Source organism: Castor canadensis, chromosome 10, assembly GCF_047511655.1.
Source record: "Castor canadensis chromosome 10, mCasCan1.hap1v2, whole genome shotgun sequence".
Taxonomy (NCBI): Eukaryota; Metazoa; Chordata; class Mammalia; order Rodentia; family Castoridae; genus Castor; species Castor canadensis.
The window spans coordinates 6,030,843-6,048,190 of NC_133395.1; the positions used below are offsets into that span (position 1 = coordinate 6,030,843).

The 17,348-nt window shown below is 39.8% G+C and overlaps 1 long non-coding RNA gene across 1 annotated transcript; it reads left to right on the forward strand.

Annotated features, from left to right (window-relative positions):
* The first annotated feature begins 1,844 nt into the window (after nt 1-1,844).
* Nucleotides 1,845-15,347, forward strand: LOC141411574 (uncharacterized). Its single transcript, XR_012436414.1, has 4 exons — nt 1,845-1,982; nt 12,599-12,730; nt 13,237-13,347; nt 13,778-15,347. It is a non-coding gene; the product is annotated as an uncharacterized lncRNA (long non-coding RNA).
* Nucleotides 15,348-17,348: the final 2,001 nt, after the last annotated feature.

The following is a 17,348-nucleotide window of genomic DNA, read 5'->3' on the forward strand; positions in this document are numbered from 1 at the left end:
TACCTCTCTCTGCTTCCTGTCTGGCACCAGGTGATGCCTTCCACCATGATGCTCTGTCTCACCCTCAGCTCTGAATCAGTGGAGCCAAGATCTATGGCCTGAAAGTTCTGAAAGCATGTGCCAAAATAAGTTTTTCCTTTCTTAAGTTGTTTCTATCAGGTGCTTTGTCACAGTGATGCAAAAGTAACTAATGCACTTGGTATTGGTAAATGATTACCAATAACAGCTTCTGGTGGTAGCTTGTTTTGTTTTCAGATGGCTTTAATCTCTAGAGATTTCTTTCTTATATTAAACTAAAGCCTATCTCTCCATAGTTTTCACAAAGTGGTTTGATTTATGGAGCAACATAGAAAATATAATCTTTCTTAACCCCAACAACATTAATGTTTGAAGGCAGCTAGCATGTACTTTGCTAAATCTCCTCTTCCCAGCTCTATACAGTCTCCATTTTTCAACATTACCATTTTTTCAACTGTTCTTCACATGTCAGGTTTTCTTCCTTTTGCTGTCTTGGCTGTATTTCTCTAAAAGCACCATATGTTGTCACAATTTTTTTTTTCAGAAAGTAGGGGGATCAGAGTTGGAATAAAATCCTGCAGGTATTGTTTGGCAAAAAGTAGAACAGAATATCATCTCCATTTTGTATAATCAGAGAAAATTGCTAGCAATTACACTCCTAGGACACACTTTTTCCAATAAACTCCTCTTACCTTCCTCAGCTTAGTCTTCTCCTTTTTTTTTTTTTTTAACCTCAGTGCTGTGGTCTGAATCGATTCTTTCATCCAATACAAATCCACTGGGCACGCTCTGACTCTTAGGCACTCTGATGCATATTGGACACAAAGAATAGAATATGTCCACTTCTGCAACAAAGGTGAGAAGAGTCTAATAAGAGTAAAATACAAGCAAACAATAGTGAGAGGATAGATTGATTATAAGGAGTATTTATTGGAAAATGGAAATACGTGATAGCTAGTACAAATAGAGGGTATTACATTGATTAATTTATTCATCCAATGAATGTTGCATTTATTGCCAGTGACTCTTTGAACACTGAAGATACAGTAGTTAACTAAAGAAAGAGCCTTTCTGTATTGGAAATTTCAGCTCAATGATGGGAGATGGAAGTACAAAACCAAAAGCCAACCAAGACAAGAAAACATGTAATAAACTTTATCTAGAACAGGGGTCTGCAAACGATGGATTATTGGCCAAATTGTATTGTTGAAGCCAACACTTGGATAAGAGGTTTGGAAATGTCTCACATCTAAGATGGGTCTCAAAAATAACCATAATATGCATTTGATCAGGATGGTGGAATAGCTCAAGAGGCAGAGTGCTGGCCTAGCAAGTGTGAGGCCCTGAGTTCAAAACGCATTACTGCCAAAAAAATTTCCAATATGCAGTTGACTTTGAGGTTTTCTTGGATCCTGCTTCTTGGATATCTGTTACTGCAGAGATGCATTTAAAGCCTGAGAGTGCTGATATCACTCAAGTGGTAAGCTGGATGAAGAAGGGACAGGACCAAATGCTAGTGCACCTCCTATTTAGATGTCGGGGAGGCAAGAATGAATAAGAAGGGGACACTAAAGAGGAGGGTGCTGTGCAAATGAGCACAGAAAGGATGCAGGAGCTTCAGGGAGGGTAGGAGTATGGGAGTTTCACTTTGTGTCAAGATTGGTATCACCACAGTGCATTCTTCTGTTGATTGAAAACAAACAGAGAAGTGAAGAGGGAGGAGAGAGAAAAAGCTTTCCGGAGGATATTCTCAAGTGGGAGAGAGGGGATGGGCTTTGGGACCCACAAGGAAACCTTTGTGTTGCTAGGAACTTGATCCATTGTTACAGAAAGGAAGGCAAGCCTTGGGCACAGATACTGATAGTTGTAAATTTGGTTGAGAGTGAAAAGAAGTTCTTTTCTGGTTGCTTTTATTCCTTCATAGAAATAGAAGCTGAGGACTACTAGAAGCAAAGCTGGAGGAGGTAAGATGTTACATGGTTGAGGAGAAGGAAGGTCAGACATGGTGGGACAGGGACAGTGCTAGGAAAATGGTGGGGTTCATGGATAGCACAAGGCCCCTGGAGCTCAGTGGCCATGAATGAAAACAGAGACAGGGATCAGCTGTGTTTTCTCCACTCACTTCACCATCCTGGCAAAGAATGCCAACTTGAGTAGAACCAGGGTTGGGGTTTTGCCAACAAGCATGAATAAGGAAGGCAGGGAGTCCTGGATGTATGTGATGGAGTGCCCATTTTGAAGGAGATGGGATCTCAGTTGAGGCAGGAGAGAGGGGACTTCAGGGGATGAGGGAAAGTGAAAGGTGGTGAATCCTGAATCCTGGGAGGCTTGGAGGAAGGGATTTGAAGGCATGCTAGTGGACACAGGAGGGAAGGAAGGGGTTCCTGCTTAGAGAGTGGGGGCATCACATTGAGCTGCATTCAGAGAATCATGTCAGGTCATAAGTTAACAGTAGCAGTGCGATGAGTGGCATTAAAGAGCAAATGGTGTCAGGGACACCTGTGGTGACAGGTATCACACACAAGTATGGGAGGTAAGGGAGCATTGTCAGAGAAAGCTTCTTCATGGGTCTCACATCTAAACTGGGTCTCAGTGGTAAATTTGTAGTGTGCATTTGACCTTGAGGCTTTCTTGGATCCTGCTGTTTCCTCTGAAATATGTAGAGTTGTGTTTTTGTTTCATTTTATTCCTTTCATCAGTAAGGTATTTTGTTATTTTGTTTACTTAAACAATTTGTTTTATATTTTTTTCAAATCCTTTCTCCAATTTGCAATGCGTCCTAAATTTCGGGTCACTGCTTTTCATGATACATGTATCTCTAGATCCCAAGCACTCTACAGTTTTTTTAATGCCATGTGTTTATCGTGGAGTAGTTATCCCAACCCAAGGGAGCCTGTGTTATTTTTCTATAAGATTCCTACTTACGGGCCTGGTACGATAGACACCTCTGTAACCCCAGCCATGTAGGAGATGGGAGTAGGAGGTCTAACGCTATGTGGGCAAAAGTCTTGAGACTGTGAAAAAACAAACTGAAGAAGCAAAAAGGGGCTGGGACATGGCTCAAGTGGTGGAGTGCTTGCCTGGCAAGCTCAAGGGCCTGACTGAGTTCAATTCCCAGCACTGCCTCCTTATCTGAATAAAACTTAACATGTCAGTTGAAGCACTTTTCAAGTTGACATTGTGACTCCACATGGTAAAAGTAATTATTCTTTAATAGACAAATGTATGATTTTTAAACAGCAGAGAAGTATATCTCTCTCAAACTTGAAACTCCTAATGACATTTAATGAATAAGCCCACTCTGCAAGTGTCAAATTCTTATAATGACCACTTCAATCCCCTCTAAATAGTGCTTAACTAATGTCAAAATTAGAGAGCCTTAGGCTATATGGTCCATACATCATGTAGAATGTTCTTCCATAAGACTTTCAGTTGAGTACCTGGGGAAAAAATGTGTGTGGGTGGGGAGTGCAGGCTTGGTTTAGTAAAATAATCTAGTTTAGGGAACACAAAAGAATGTAATCATTGATTATAGTGGACAAAGACCAGAAGTAAGATTCAACAAATACCCATTTATAACCAATTACTTGTGGGTTTTAATTTAATTTGGTTCTTTGCTTTAAGCCAAACTTTGTCCTAAACTAATGGATAGATCCTCGTGAAACTTTTAATTACTTAGTAGTTCTCTTAAAGAGAATCGAGCTCATGTTCTTTTTGCCTCTCATCATAATCCTTGGATGAAGCCAAGCAGGATCCTTTTGAGAAATGAGGCTTTTGAAGGAAAATGCAGATGTAATTGGTTGTGTGGTTTGGATGAGGAGGAAAGAGATTGAAAAATGGTGGGCTTCATTTAAGGTTTAAGATGCACTTTTTAATCAATCGCAGATCTTACAAATCCTGAGAGTCATGGCCAATGACTGGCCGTAATACAGCTCAGAGAAAGTATTTCAAGGGTGATATGTTATTTGAAGTTCCTTACTTGAGCCAGATTTAATGTAACTTAATGCAGGGAAAACATCAATTGAAACACGATCCATTTAGTGAAGGTGTTCTTTCCTTTGCATAAAAATGGAAACAATACACTGAAATATCCTGATTCTAATTGCCTATTTTGCCACTGAAATAAGGAACATAGTTTCATATGGCAATGTTCTTCAGTATTATTAGTTTATATAATGAGTTCTTGTCTGCTTTAGAGCAGAAACTCTGAGTCATCTTTTGCAAACCAACTAAGATAGCACCATTATTTTATTTCCTCTCATGAATCTACAATACCATACATAAAGAATGACCTGTTTAAGGCTATTTCAAAGGGCCATTTCAAGATTTATGTTTTCAAGTAACTGCTTCTTAAGGCAGAGGACCTCATCTCCTCATGTGTTCAATTAGTGTCACTCAATAAACATGCACCAAGTCCTGGCTTTCCCAAGTCATGGTTTGGATACTGGGATGAGGAGGAAGGGATTTGCAAAAAGAAATCTACAGTCTATAGCACTGAATCCCAATGTGGGTGATTGTCTCAGGAGCATCTAACAATGGTGGCAGATGGTTTTGATTATCCCCATGGGGTCGAGGGCAATACTTTTGGAGTTACTTGGGTAGATGACAAAGATGCCATGAAACACCTTACAATTCACAGGTCAGCCTCACCTCCACCACAGCAAAGAGTTACCCAGTTTGAATGCCAATAGTGCCAAGAATGAGAAACAAAAGTCTAAAGGGAGCATGTTGTTAACATGTATAATTCAGATGAACAAGTTCTAAGACACAGCTATCATGTGTCATTCGTCCTTAACTCAGAGGAGGAAGCTTCAGATCTAGACGGTGGTACATGGACTGGGGTTGTCTGAGAGAAACTTGTGGAACAAATTGTCCTCTTACTTGAAGCTTGAATGCTGAACAGGAATTTTCTTGATAGATGAAGAGAGGTAGGTTTTCTATGGACAGAACCTCACGTACAAACTTATGGACACCAGAGGTATTCTGAATGACTGGAGTGTGGCACAGTGAGAATCACTGGAGCTTAGAGTCTTACACAGAGAATGGCTTAATCATAGTTTAAAGGGCCATTTCAAGATTTATGCAGTGCAAGAAAGCTTTGAATGTCTGTGGGAATCAAATGCTAAAGACTTTGGAGTTTCTCATGGGAGACTGGATTATCTACTTGATTGGGAAAAAAACCCGTGAGGTGGACAGGCCGTCAGCAACACGACCCGACCATGCTATGTCCTTGGGCCTTGACTTGACAGTATGGTGTGGAGTATGGTTTGAACCACAGCTGTAGAACCAATGCATGTGTTGGACAAGTGACAGATGATGAGTGGGATGAGGAATCTTTGTCAAGAATTAGAAGGCAGAAATGACAGACCTGGTAACAACCTCATGGGCATGAGAGAGGAACTGAGGAGTCAGAACCAACATTCAAGTGTTTGACCTAAGTTACTGAGTGGGTGCCAGTGCCCTTGTGTGAAATAAATTTGTTCTGAAGAAAAATAATGAACTCAAGAGTGGACTTGGTGGCGCTTCTGTGGGTTGCATGGCTAGGAGTAAAAGAAGTTCTGGAAGGGACATGGTAGTTGTCCTTTGGAGTATTGTGGCTTGCTGTATATATTCAAAAGGAAAAAGATCCAGTAGCAGGCATCCAAGAGACACAGAGGCTCAAAAGGCAAGGCAGGCATGGATGGTCCATGCAGAAAAGTAAGAGCTGACCAGGAAAGGAGTGGAAGAGAGAAAACATTGAGTCGGGAAGCCCAGTGAGGTCAGTTTTGTGAAGTGGAGTCCATCAGGGCAAAGAAACACAGAAGGCAACCTGCTTGGAGCCCACTGTGGGAGGACAACAGAGAAGACACTGGAAATTTCAGAGAGACGAGGCGGGTAATCCATGTCAGATTGCAGCAGGAACAGAGGGCCTAGGAAAGCTGGGGACAGATATGCAGAATCGGGTAGTCCTTGAGGAGATGTGACTGAAATGGAGAGAGAGCTGAACTAGCCAGCTCACAGGGATTGGAGCGGGTATGCCTTTCTGCAGAGCATACACGAACAGCAGAGTTTTATGACCTCGTTTGATTTTTTTATGGTTGTTGATAATGTTATTTTTGAGATTATAATTGCTACTAAGACTAGGTTGAACCATCAACCTCTGCTAGACAAAATACCAAGAGCATGAAAGGATGTAGACTGGATTGAAAACATTCAACATTTCAGTTTCTTTACAACAAAAGGGACATTCCTTTTCGATTAGATGAACTTTGGGTGGGAAAGTCGTTCATGGTCACAGACAAGCAGCTGTGCGAGCTGTGGGGACAGTTTGTTTTGCGTGGGGGGACCCAGAGGAACAAAGAAGTGAGCTCTGAATTGCACAGCAGGTGGCAGATGGAAGAGACCTTGTTTTAAGACCAGCAAAGGAACAGAATGAAAAGCAGGAGCATGGTGGGACAGGAACTTCCTGTCTTGGCATGCAGCAGACTTTTAATTGTGACCTTTTGCTTGCCTGTGGGAATGTAGGCAGATAGACGCTTCTGCTGCCGTCCTCAACCTAAAATGGGAGAGCACTGGAGACACAGTGAGTTTTGCAATCCTGTGGCCTCTCCACAGAATTGGGTGTGATCCACAGTACTGGTCTTCGCTGCCCTCCAAAATCCTAGGCTGCTTATAATGCACTTTAAGTCTTTGTTGATGTTCTTCTGTTGACTTTCTGGATTCTAGTTAGCTAACATAATCCTCTATACTCTAGTAATCTTTCAGACTTAGCAGTAGCCTTCGAGGGGCTTGATACAAAATAGGCATCCAAAAATGTGTGTTGATGTGAAATTGATATAAATTCACTAGACTATGAAGAGGGGAACAGAGACACAATGAAACGAATGTACACAGCGACATTTTTACTTATGTCATTTAATTAAAAACCTGTAATAAGTAGAGTTGGTGTCTACACATGATTCAGATCTATTGGCTTTAAAAACTTCCAGAGAATCAGTATTCAGTTCTGAATTCAGTCCCAGATTTAAGGAATAATTCTTACCTTGTTATTTATACATTCAGACGAGGGCTGTTTATTTTGTAAGTATTATTACAGAAAGCAGTATTTCAAGACTTTTGTTGCTGTTGTTTTGGTGGTAGTACTGGGGTTTTGGGATCAGAGCCTTGTGCTTGCTAGGGAGGCACTCTACCACTTAAATCCATACCCCTAGTCCTTTTTTGCTTTAGTTATTTTTTGATAAGTTCTACTTATTTTTCCCAGAGCTGGCCTCAGATTGTGATCTTCTTACCTATCCCTGCCATATAACTGGGATCACAGGTACATGCCAACATTCTTGGCTTATTGATTGAGATGGGGTCTGGCCTCAAGCTGTAACACTCCTGATCTCCACCTCCCCAGTAGCTGGGAATACAGGTATGTGTCACCATGCCTGGCCCTCAGAGACAGTTTTTACATACTGAGAGAGTGGGGGAGCATTACTGATGATTCTTCATCCTCTTTAGTTGGAAGATAATTATCTTTAAAGTCACCCATAGGCTTACATATTCTTTATATATATATACTAAATATGCTAATTTCTTTAGAATTAGATTGAGCCATCTGAAATGTCATGTTTGTATGTCAAAAATAGTTAAATATTGGTAATTTCAGATATTTTATTCTGCTATGGAAACTACATTCATCTTAGAAACAAATTGTGTTTCAAAGCCAAACATGCAGACAGAAATGCGGGCTGGTGTGTGCATTCTGCTGGAAGCAATGGCCAAGCTAGCACGCTATTAACATGGAGGTAATTATTTTTTCTGTTGCATTAAAGTACTCGATAGAAGTCATGTTAGGTGGTTATTAACCCATTCATACGTGAGGAAGCGAAGGGACCATCCTTTGAGGTAAAACTAGAGGTAGATAAACTTAGCATATTTTAGAATACACCAGCAAAGTCCCAGGCATTGTTTAGCTGAGTTCACTGAAAGCCCTGGTGGCATTTATTTGGAAATGACTCTTAGCGTGATGCCCATTTTAAAAAGTTTGAAAAAAGCCTTATCTTAGTAGACACTGTCTCCTTTGAGAAATACTATTATCTTTTATTCATTCAATAGAACAAATCAAGTTCCAACTCCCATACTGAAATTGCTGTGCTTTTGTTATTTTTTATTACAAGAATAAAAGGGTCTAGTCTTTCTTTCTCTTTGCCTTTGCGTGTTGTTTTATAGAGGAAGTCAGGCATTATTTTGTTTATAATTAAAGACTATGTACTAAAGCACAATTTGAATAAGCAACTTTAATTAATCAAGGAAAAAACCCTAACAACCTTCTATGCCCGTATTTCAGTTTCTAAGAATGAGTAAAGAGGATTTTCTTTTTTCCTCTTTGAGGTTAGAAGCAGGTCAGGTTAGTAATTGGAGCTGGCTAGTCATCAGCTGGTTTGACCTGCTAGGCTAGAATTTTCTTTACTACGGGAAAGTGTAATCAGAAAACCAGATGTATCCCCGTCCTGAGATGGAGCGTAATGGAAAGCAGGCAGCTCATTTATTTTCTCCAGGCCTTTCGATCTTCATTCAGCCATTAGGGGCTTGACTTTGCACTGGGCCGAGGAACTACAGCGGCAGGCATTATTTAACTGGACCACAGTCCAGAGATGTAGAGGTTGAGATTCAACCACTTGCCTTTTCTTGAATCTTCTGTTTCCTTCAAAAGTTGATAGCTATTAAGTTTTCTCCTGAAAACAAGATGACAAAGCAGAGATTCCTAATGAATAAAGCTAGGCTGTGCTCATGGTAGGCTTATTCTGTTATAAGAGCATTGTCCTGAGGACCTAGGACTGGGTATCGGGATTGGGGTGTGGGCGAGAGCACACACCCTGCGGGGACAGGGGGTCACATACAGTGGGAACAAGCCTATACACGGTGACTCATTTCATAACACCTTATTTGGCATTCCTGTGTACAGTTGGCCTACTTTCACGCTAACGTTCCCACATGCTTCTCAGCTTTATTTCACTATTAAAATTCATCTGCATATCCTAGTTTTCAAAAAGAAAGAGGTCACCTAAAATTACTGTATTCTTTTCCTTAAGGTTTGTAGACAAAATCATGTACATCCTGATACTGTTGGAATGTTTCTGGAACAGGTTTGAACTCATTTCAGACATTAAGCATTCAAAAGACCTCTAACTAAAATAATGAGAACTGTATTTATTGGACACATAGATGGCTTAAAGAAAAGAATTCAATTTGCAATGCCATCTGTCTGGAGAAAGACAGTTTAAAGAGCATGGTTAAGGAGGACTCCTCACTACAGACTGCAGAAGAAGCTCTCACTTCTGAAGGGCTCTGTCCTATAAGGTGAAGGTCAGTATTGCTCTCTTACCTCCTCCAGGCAAGTGTCAAGGAAGTTAGGACACACGATGAACCACAAGAATCAAGATGCTTAAGCACCTCAGATGTGTGAGTCAAAACTGGAATTAGGCCTAGGGTCCAGAAAAGAAGTCTTGAGGTCTTTGGCTTCCAGTTCTAATTCAGTGAAGCTGTTGAAGGAAATGAAACCCTCCTGGAATATGTTCTTTTATGTGGCTTGGATGTGGTTTAAAGAATCAGGAGAGAGAGATGAGATATACAGGTCCAGATTAGGGGTCCATGAAAACAGTTGCTGAAAGCATGTGTACTTTTGGGGTTATCTCACTTGAACATGCAAATATTAGTCATAAGAATATTTTTCACCCAGAAGATGACCTTATTATTTGTGTCTACAGTAGGCATCTTGTCATGAAAATGTTGGGAGGATTTATCTCAGCCTTTCAAACATCTTGTCCCATAAATTGTTCTTGGCCTTGGTCTGGTGGTTCATGCCTATAACCTATAATCCCAGCTATGCAGGAGGCAGAGGTAGGAAGATCAAAGTCCAATGCTGGCCTGGGCAAAAGTGAATGATCCTATCTCAAAAAAAAAAAACCTAAAAAGCAAAAGAGCTAGGGGTGTGGCTCTAGTAGTAGAGCTCTTGCCTAGTGAGCACAAGGCCCTGAAAAATCAAACTCCAGAATGGCAAAACAAAACAAAGAAAACCCCCAACAACAGCTAAAACCCTTACCCATTTTCTTGAACCAAAAGGGTGGTGCTTCTCCCCAAATCCAGATCCAAATGGCAGATGAAAGCTGTCCTTGTCTATGGCTGAACAGCCCCCGTCTCAGGCCTGTTTTGGACTTCATTCACAAAGTGAAAAAGTTGGTCATTCTTGTTCTCTCTTTCTGCTTTCAGTCTATTGAAGGAGTGCTCTTTTCCTAATAAACTTTGTTATCACTTTCACTAAACAAAACAGAGTAACATGTTTGTACTAGGACATATTCTCACAGAATTTTATCCTATGACATTATTTAACTCTAAGGGAAAAAAATGCAAGTGCTTTGATTCATGTTCTTTCCCCATGTAGAGTTTGGGATGAAGGGAAAGACAGAAGAAGGAACATAAAGGAGCCTTCCAGAAGGATTTCTGGGGATGTCATTTCTTCTGCCTTCTGTCAACAGACACCTGCTTTTTCCACCTTACTTTCCCCATCTCAGTTTCCCTTCATCTTTTCCTCTCTTTGATATCTCAGTAAATATCCCTTCCTTGGAGTCTTCCCAAGACTCAACCACATACACAGGTGAAAGGAACAGGTGAGAACTCAATAGCTGTGGTTAAGAAGGATGTATTGACTGAAGGACCTGGACAGGTATAGGTGTTGACTTGCATGGTGACACTGGATTTTTCCAGAGACACATTTAATTTAATATGCTCAGGCCTGTTTGGGTGTTTTTTGCACACATTAAAGTTTTTGAAGTTGTTTTGGAAAATCTAATAAAAAAGAATAAGCAAAAAAAAAAAAAAAACCCAAACAAAGGTTGAGCCTATCTAAGTAATTTATAAAGGAAGTCAACTATTTCCCAGAATTAAATTCTGTAGCCTTTCTTACTTGAAACAATGATTTGAATGCTGGACAGATGTTTAGGTGTGTCAAAGTGTGTGAAAGGAGGGAAATGAGGGGCAAGCAAATACCCAAAAAATAGCCCTGAAAAATGCTAAGACACAAGAACAGATAAATGGATTTGTAGATTCTCAGGTTCACTCTTCCTGATGAATAATGCCTTTTCTTGGATTGGTCTCAAGAAAGATGGTCATTAGATGACATTTGCCTCCAACTTTCTTTCTCTTCTCTGGACACAAACTCCAAACATTTCCTATTTCTTTGTTTTCTTCTTATTCCCATCAATAAGATGTTGTCCTGGTTATCATTGTCTCAAGACCATGTTTTCTGTGGTTACAACTGAAACCAGGTGAGTTAATTCAGACTAATGTGGTCACAGAGAGTTAGCTCCCTGACTCATGCTTGCATCCAAAGGAGCCTCATAAGGAAGGACTTGTCCAGCCTTGCCACGCAGGAGGGAAATCCACTGTGTGATGCTCCTCAAATTCTCCCCTGCAGACTGTGAGCTTGTGCTGCCATGACTTCAATTCACTTTGTGTCTTAACTATTTTTATTTGTTCCTTTCTAAGAAAAGAAAAAAACATTCTTGGGTTGAGAGAGTAGCTCAAGTGGTAGAAGGCCTATCTAGCAAGTGTGAGACCCTATGTTCAATCCCCAATGCTACCTCCAAAAACCTTCTTTACTATTTTATTCAACCAAAGTCCATTTTATTGCCAACACCTGAAAAAATGAGACTGAATTACGTAAAAGATTTCTTAATTGTAATTATAAAACCGCATCTTCTACTTAATGTAGAGAGTTGAGGTGTCTAAAATAAAATTTAAAAAGGGTAGATGCATCCATCAGTCATTTAAAGTGAAAATTGCTCTCCACTTCTTGGAGAAAAAAAAAAAATGAACTAATGAATCATGTTGAGAGTTAGCAAATCCAGGCAGATCTTTCAGGTTTGACTGTTTAAAAATGCTTCACCTATCTTAAAACTGAATGTTTTATCTTAGTGGCACATATGTTGTAATTTAAGTCGGTCTGAGAGAGAGGAATAGTCTACTTAAGGATGGATATTTTATTCTTGGGCTTTTCTTTATTTAGTAAATTCTATGTTTAATAAAGCAGTTCTTTAGTTACTTCTGTTGTCAGTGTATAGGTTTAGGACAGAACATTATCTTTGGAAAATAAGTATCATAAAAGTTGACCAAGTAGAAATAAAAATGGGCCAAAAAAGATTCAATATTAGAATAATGTGTAACTAAATTTTGTTAATTTCATGTAAGATTAGCTTTTTTTTCTGTTTATGAAAAAACAGATATTTTAATGGCTCAAACACAGGGGAAAAACTAATCAGCCAGGAAAAGTTCTCTGCTGTAAGATTTATGCATGGTAACTACAGAAATAAAGTTTTAATGAAGGAATATATTTAATTTGAGTGTAAAACTCTGTATTAACACCCTCAGAAGAGTACAGATAAGGAGCAGTCCAGATTCAAGAATATATATATATATATATATATATATATATGTATATATGTATATATGTATACACACACATACATGTATTACTTTGGAGGAGGTAGAGATGGTAGCTTTTTCTAATTGAGCATGTCTAGTTGAGACTTTTCATTTGTCCCATTCATTCTCCTTCCAGAATAGTACCAGGGAGTTCTGTCTTGGCTTCACTTCTGAATCAACATCAATGTCTGCTGAGGATGAGTGCTAAAAAAGAGATTAACACGTGTTAGCATTTCTGAGAGCAACCATGTATTTGTAATCAAAAAAGGTATGTATATAACTTATTGTATATGCCTACATAAAGCTGTAAGCAATTACTCATTATACATATAATTTTAGTTGATAAAGATAGAAGTAGAGAAAGGTATCACATTCCTAAGAAACCAGACATAATAATACCATAAACTAATGACGAATGATTTGGGTATATACAAAAAAGACATGGAAATTCTTCAGTAGAAAGTAAATGTAAACATAAGATGAAAGGAATAAAAAGAAAAAGAATGAGGAAGGCAGGCATTGTTGTGCAGTAAACGACAGGTTTAGTACTTGAAAGGTACTAGAAATTAAGTTCCCATTGAGATTTCTCCACTGCAGATGTTTTTCCCCTGAGAAGGACAATATTAATATTGACTATATTGATTTGATTAGTGTCAGGTATTTAGCCATTTCTATTAACACCACTTATAATTCAGACAATTTTATTACCATTATTAACTACAAGGCAATCCACTTTTGTTTACATCCCTCATTTTCTCCCCATCACCTCCTCAGGGCTCAGTCTGCTCAAAACCCACAGAAGATAAAACACAGTGGAGGATTTGGGAAGAGTTGAGTTGGCTCCATGGCTATTGTCCAGATGCTGATGCAAGGATGGATGCAATGGTGGGTTGGTTTGTGAGCTATCAGAGGACAACAGGCCAGCCACTTCACTCGATTAGCCTCAATAACTTAGCAGACAATTAAAATTAGATTGTAAGTACTACTGACTGGCTGTCACATGAACATGCTTGGAATCATTGAAGTACAGGTTCAGAAAGTGTTACCCAGACTTGTCAGAACCATGAGTTGATAGGACTTAGTACATGTAACATTTCTAATATATTTTTTATTGGCATAGACCCATATATGGTTTAAAATGGAGTACTACTTTAGTGTTTCAAGGTATCACCATTTTGTCTTGCTTGGTAGACACAAGTGTGGACCTTCTCATAAGAGGAAGTGTTTCCTTACTCTTACATAGCTGTGATTAAGATACCACAGAGAACAACTAGAAGGGAGGAATTATTTATTTTGGCTCATTTTTTTTTTTTAGTTCTTGACTCCATTGTCTCTGGGTCCATGGTGAGGCAGAGCATCACTGCAGTGGGAACATGTGGAGGAAACTCTTCTCGTGGTGGACAGAAAGCAGAGGAAGAGAAAGAGACTGGGGACCAGGTATAATCTTGAAAGTCACAACCCCAGTGATCTACTTCCTCCAGGAAGGCCCACCAACTAAAGTTTCCAGAATCTCTCAAAATAGAGCCATCAGCTGGGAACCAAGTATTCAACACATGATCCTACAAGAAACATTTCACACTTAAACCCTAACATGAGGCTAGATATTATGTGTGTTGTGCATTAGCAATGTAAATAGAATCTATGAATTTTCTTTAAAAACTAAAATTTGAATCTATGTAAATACTTTTCTTAAAATACCCTTCTTAGGATTTAAAATTTGTTTTATGATTGATACAACCTAAATATATTTACAACTCTTCTTTTTCAGACTTGCTTTCAGAGTCAGTTTATGAACTAGGAAGCATAACCCATCTATTTCTTTTTAGGTATAGCACTTATTTTGACCAAATAGCATTACATAGCTTGATTACCAAACTTGGTTTCGAATAGCCATAGCATTTTCCCCCTGAAGAAATAAGACCAATGTACAAAGTGTGAAGACTGTCACCGACAATATTCCCCAAAGAAGGGTTTAAGAAATGACTCAGAAGAGGAATTCCAGACATGGGGATGTTTTGAGTAATGGCAGCATTATATAAATGAGGTTGTCATGAAGCTACAAGTGTGTGTGGGCATTCCACACACCAGGCATACCCTCTGGGGAATGCATGTTGATGTGGGTATTTCTCCAAGTTCTCAGAAAGCCTGGGACAGTCAGGGTGTTGGACCCACTGACATCACTCTCCAGCCCAGTGCCCACGCACAGAGCGTGGCCAGATGTCAGACTCTAGCACAGGGATTCTTCAGGAGGGACCCCAGCATTGGACGGCAAAATTTGGATGCCTTAACCCCTCCACTGGTGTTATTAAACCCTGGAGGTTAGGACTATGATGGCAGGAGCTGTGGTTTCAGGTACTAGCTCATACCTGGACACAGTCTTGGATACCTACATACTTCCATGGCGCTCGCCAAAGGCCAACCTGCGAGGAAGCAGCTTTTGACACCTTTCCTCTACACTGGCTTCTTCCTGATTATCTCTTTGAAGGGGACAGCATGGCCCTACCTATAATCCCATTACCTAGCACAATTTGGCAGTAGGTAGAGTGGCACGGTTCTGAATCTAATTAGACCGAGCTTTATGACCTTGGGCAAATCATTTTACTTGTCTGAGTCATTGTAGCTTAATTTGTAAGGCTGCAAAATGATCCTAGAATATTTTTACTTTTGTAATATTATTATACGCTCTTCACATGGTCAAGTACATTAAAGAGTCTTCATACTGATACTTATTATTTTGGAAACTCATATAAAAAGAAAGCAAACTTTAATACAGTCTCATTCAACTTTACTACAGCATTTAAAACACCATTTACTTATGTCTATCTAGAACATTTGAGATCAGCCAATAAAAATTAGGGCTTACTCACTGCTCTTCATTACAGTTAGATGTCCTATGATCTTTCATTCATTTTGCTTTGTTTTTAAGTAAATACCTAAGGATATAGACTAGCTGCGAAATTATGTGATTCATACAGTGAATCTCAGTGACTCACAGACACATCTTACTACTGGTGAGAGTGGTTTTTTTTCCCCAAGTTTCAATTTTAGTAAGTCTTTTGTGGAACTTGCTTTGTATTAGCCACTTTCTCCACACTACGTCATGTACATTGGTATTTCTTTTCTTGAAATATGCCTGGATCGTACACTCTGACATGCTTCCAAACTAAATGCAGAAGAGGCACCGCAGAAATAATTATTTTGTGCACAACATCCGTAACTTATTCCCACTGTTTAACCTCAGCCACATTGTTCTCATTTCCACTCTTCACGAGACATTTGTTCTTTTCACTGTTCTCTGCTTTAAGTGGATGAGGTTCATCTGGTTTGTTGATGTTATGAAATATGGGATTCTCATATTAGTGGTCCTCAAATCATCTGGCAATACTTTACACTGTGTCTTTGCCATGATGCAGCGTTACCTTGTATCATAAAGAATGAGTTAACATGATATTAAATTACTCCTTTTTATGTCATTCACCTTTTTTTATTTTCTGAGGACCTTTGTCTTACTTCCTCTTTATGAAGTGTGTGACATATAACTATGGCGAGGAGGGGCTCTTGTAGCATGTTTTTGGAGTTTGACCTTCATATAACAGTATGTACATTAGAGCAGAATTGGCTTCCTGGTTTAAGAGATTGAAAACTGGTATCTGTGAAGTTATTTTTTGTTTGTTTGATCAATCTAGTCAGATAAAATAGGTCAGGTTAAAGAAACCTGGCAAAAAACAGAGTGAACCATTGCAATAATGTCAGCTGTTTTTTCTAGAATATTACCTTTATAGTCTAAGATGTTGATCGGGAATCTTTTAGCTAAGTGAAAACAAGCAGCTAATATAGTGAAATTCTTATTTTAACCAGCTATAACTGAGTATACATAAAGACGGCCACAACTTCATCTCAGAGCCAAATTCTTTCTGTAGCCTTCATTTTATTTTTCTTCATCCCCACAAAGTCCTAATATTTAGTAAAGTAGGTGAGGCCTGGAACCATAGTCCTCCAGCTTGGGGAACACTGAAGTCCCTGAAAGCTCTGTGGACACAAACTGCTGGTCCCACCCAGAGTCAGGCAGGGTGTCTGGGGCGGGGAGGGACCAGCCTTTCCAACAGTCCTCAGTCAGTCTCTGGAGACTTAGGAAATCACAGGGCAGGAGAATCACAGCTCTGTGTGAGTGCCAGTTCTACTTTCTTAAAATAAGGTGCAAGCTTCAAGGGCTCTGGGAGCTGGGTTTAAATGTAAATCAGAAATTACAGATATGGACTTAAATAATGCAGACTCTGAGGATAGTCTCTCTCTCTCTTTTTTCATCCCCATAACCACTCAGACTCATGGGTCTCGCTCAGTGAGTACTTGGGAGCCACAGAGAGAGGACTCTGAGAGTTGGACAGGACATTGAGCACACATGCAACCCAGTCTTGTCAGAAAGCATATGGCAACCCTAGAGGACAGAAGCAGGGCTGGAGTCCAGCCTACCTGGCTCTGAGCCTTGACTTCTGCTCCTTGTTTTAAGAAATTAAGGGGCACAGGAAGATACTCACCATCTCTTGGATACGAAGGAAATCAGCTTGTCCTTTGCACGTTCAGTTGTAACATTGTCACCTAACGAAGCCTAAAGGCCCATTGGCTGGGCCACTCTGAGCAGACTGCACTCATTTCCAAGCCTGGAGAAAGAAGGCCTTGTTTTAGACAAGCAGGGGACCAAGGGGAGTCCAATGTGTGCATCCGGTGTTCACAGCATCTCTCCAGAGCAGAGGTATTGTGGCTGAGGAACTTTCAAGTGCCCACTTCCTTTGACAAGAGAATTCCACGTGCAGAGACATTGGAGGAGCGCTCCGCCACACAAGCTCTGGTTGTGGTTCTAATTACAAGAGCTGTCTCACCTGTTACAT